Genomic DNA, 4,135 nt, shown 5'->3' with positions numbered 1-4,135 from the left:
CTCCAAGGAGCAGCCCAGTTTGACCCTCTCCAGGATGAATGTTTGTTTTCCTAGCAGTCCATGGTACCCTCAATACTCTTCTCCAGCATCACAGCTCACAGGCATCAATTCTCTTTCTCTCCTCCTTAGTCATTGTCCAACTATCTAACTCATAACAAGTGATTGTAAAGACCATGGCCTGTATGAGATGCACCTTAGTCTCCAGAGAGACACCATTGCTCTTTGGTACTTTAGAGAGATCCCTACCAGCAGGCTTGGCAATACATCTTTTAATTTCCTGGCTGATGGAGCCAAGAGTGTTGACTCTGGAGCCAAGAAAACTAAAGTTGTGAACAATCTCAATCTCTTCACCATCCATCCTGCATGGGGAAAATCTGTAGTTAGAGACTTCTCGAAATTATTGAGGAGTAATGATATCTGACTGGATGCAGGAACGGCATCCACTTCTGAAATGGCTTGCCTCTGGAAACTCTATGTATGAACAGTGCTCAAGCTGTTCATTCATAGGGTCGCTATGAGTCTTCTACAACTCGATGGCATTAAACAACAACAACAATGATGTCTAAACTGTGTCTGATTCGGGCTATAGCCTTTCTGATTATTCACTATACAGCTGAGAGATGAATAATGAATAATTGTTACAGGAAAACACTTGATGCCTCTGAGCTATAACATTAGTGTAGAGCATTGAACATCCTTTGATAGCCAAGAGAACAGACTAATATGTCTTGGAGAGGGTGCAGATAGAGTGATTTTTGGAGGCAAGAATGATGAGTCTTTGCCTCACATCCTTTGAGCATGTTACTAGGAGGTGCTATTCCTTAGAAAAGGTCATGATGCTGCAAATGGAGGAGGGTTGGCAAAGAGAGAAAGACCCTCAACCAGGTAGACTGACACAATGACAAGTTGCAATGGGTTTTTGGTGTGTCTGGAAGTGTGAAGTTGGTGCAGGATATAACAGGGTTCAGATCTTCTGTTCATAGGGTTGCTACAAATTGTACTCAACTCCATGACACCTAACAACAACACAACTGCTATAAGATAAATGGAGAAAAGATTGAAGTTGTCAAGTATTTAATTTTGCTTGCAATTGATTCAAAAGTACCTAATAACAAAACAGTATCACCACATACAGGATAACATAGTTTCTCAGGTAACACTCATGTAGTTACTTAAGAAATGCTTGTTTTGTGAATAAATAAAATACTAAAGAATATCCTTACTAAAACTGTGGGAAACTTTTATGTGTACAGATTATTTTTATTTTGACATTTTGTATGGATATACTCTTTTAAACTAAGTACTTTAATGTTAACAATAAATTTCAAAATGTGTTTTTAACTGTATTAAAATTAGAGGTATATAATTGATTGTATTTTGCAAATGAGTAATTCCTTGGTAAAGAATATATTCCCAGATAGATTTGAATATTTATTAATCTGAAATATTTGTCATGGAATTAATATAATTTGAGTTCCAAACTAGAGAAAAAAAATAATGCTGAAATTTATGGCAGAACTTTAAACTCTAGATTCAGAAATTAATAGACACAGGCAAAGAGGAGATGGGGGAAAGAGAAAGTTAGCAAATATTTTAGGATTAGATATATTCTAGTGCTCCTAGAGAATTTAAGAAATCCTCTACAATCCACAGAGCAAACATATGCTATATTTTCAGCTAATATTGATCCTGAAACATCAGTCTGAATTAATCATAGAACTGAAACTGAACTGCACAGACTTCTAAAAAAATTCATAGTAAACAATTTAGAATAAGGGACTGAATAAAATAGATGAATTTATCTAACCATGACCTGTTTTAGTATACACATCTGTATATCAAACATTTGCCTCTATGATTTTCATACTGCAGACATTTTCAAATCTTTGACCCTTGAGATTTCTGTACTGCTTAGCATGCAGCTAAATTGCATTCCAACGACATTTGCATATGTAGTATGATTTGGTAGACTAAACCTCGAGATGCTGCTCTCAAAAGAACAAGCTCTGTTTACTTGTGAATTTACTGACTTCATGCACTTTAAACATGAAAAATGTGAAAAAATCTCTTTGGGGGGCTTATAAGAATAGTTTTCTATTCACATGGCTGAATGATATGTAAATGCAAAGTGTTTTCCCCCCTCCTTTCTTTTTAATCTGTATGGAAGTTTATACAGGTATTGAATGATAAAACACAACAGTAAACACTGTGGATTTACCAGGTTCGGGAGTAACCTTCACTGTCTACAGATTTTTAGGTGATACATATGGGAAATCAGGAACTCACAACTAATCAGATGCTTAAAATTTAATTGTAATCTTTAAATCTACGATCTTAAAAAAAAAAGCATAACACTAAAACTCAAAGTCCATTTAATGTTCTTATTGATGCAAAAACATGCATATCAAAGTCCTGGCTGATCTAGACATTAGTTTTGACTTCAGAAAGAAACAAAAATAGTGTACTCCTGAATGTAATTTAGAAACATAATTTAAACTGGAACATCAAAAAGATATTTAAAAAAAATCCAGAAGCTAGAATTATGTTTGAGTCTTGGTGATAGAGCAAGTTTTCTGTGGAGAATACCTTTTCTTCAGAAAATGTAAGGTATCAGAATAACTGTATGAGAGAGAAAGAATGACTGGGCAGGAGTCATATTTGAGTTATAGGGCACAGTGGGAGTAGACACTTGAAGGTTTAAATTCAAGTGAGAATTTGAGGGAAACTATAAAAGTGGCTGTAGAAGTAATGTGTCAAGGATTATAGTCATGTTGGTTTGACTTACATTGTAAAAGCAATTTACTTGTCTATTAAATTATGCAGCTTCATTTTAGAAGCTAAAGTCAAGGAAGGCATAGAAAATGAGGCCTCAATGCTAGATTGAAAATGCTTTCCTCTATCAGTTTTAAATTTTAGGACTTGCATGGGCATGGGCCTCAGTGAGTGAAAGGTGACCAGGTTATCTATTTTGCAGAGTAGAAGGTAATATAAAGCATAAGAAATGACCCAAATGGTATAGGTGGATGGGCTGTAGTATAAATAATATATATTTTTAAAATGTATTTTTATTGGATTGCATGATATCATTAATATGCAGTTTTACGCATGGACATTGTGCTTTACCTAATCTTTCTTTTACGTAGTGTTTCATTCATGTTGTTGTAGTTGTAAAATGCCACCAAGTCATAGATGACTCATAGAAATACTATGAACAAAAGACTTGTATAAATTTTATAGTTTTTCCAAGTACATAGAGTTTCCAGAGGCAAGCTATTTCAGAAGTGGATGCCACTCCTGCTTCTAAGTTTATTTTAACCTTTTAATTGAGGAGCTCCACAAAACACTGTCCACCTTGGTTAACCATTATTGCATTTGACATGTCAGTGCCACACTGTTTAGCAACACAACAACCACGAGTTACCTCTCTACAGTAAATGGACAGACTTGTACTAAATCACTCAGAAGAATGTTTGATCAAAAAACAGTTCAAACCAGGCCTGAGGGCCGCAGGTTAAAATCACCCATCTTTGGCTTGGTAGCATAACTTTCTATCCACTAGGCCAACAGAGGTCTATGTTGTTCATTCATGCTCATTGTGTTTTATACAATCATTCATATATGTTTTATTTTATATAATTACTATTGATCTACTTATATTATCATTCCATCTCTTCAAGTACCCATTGTATCTTTTCTATTCATTCACTATCCCATATGGCCCCATATCTCTGCTATCATAGTGATTTCTCCCTTTCCATTTTCTTCTCCCTTTGAACATTTTTACACAACTTGTTCAAAAAAGCAAAGGGGTTTTTTTTATGGTATAGTATTTCAATGTTTAAGAATATAGAGTCTGCTTTCACAAGAAGTGTGAGAGTTTCTGTTTGTTATCTTGTCTGTTCTTCTCCAATATCTTTAATGTCTGGTAGAAAGGATTGAGAAAGGCCCACTTGTGCTGGCTATCACATCAGTTATTGTTAATAAATCAGCAATTTTAGTATGTAGCAGTGAAAATAAATACCAGCATTGCTAGACTGCAAAACCAATGTGTATGACAAAGAGAGGAAATAGAGAGAGAACACAGCAAACTTGTGGCAGTATATAGGATATTCAGCACTGTTTTCCAACACCACAA

Source organism: Elephantulus edwardii, unplaced genomic scaffold (genome assembly GCF_000299155.1).
Source record: "Elephantulus edwardii isolate Elephantulus edwardi_28Jun2011 unplaced genomic scaffold, EleEdw1.0 scaffold00018, whole genome shotgun sequence".
Classification (NCBI taxonomy): domain Eukaryota; kingdom Metazoa; phylum Chordata; class Mammalia; order Macroscelidea; family Macroscelididae; genus Elephantulus; species Elephantulus edwardii.
Note: the sequence above shows the minus strand (reverse complement) of the source record.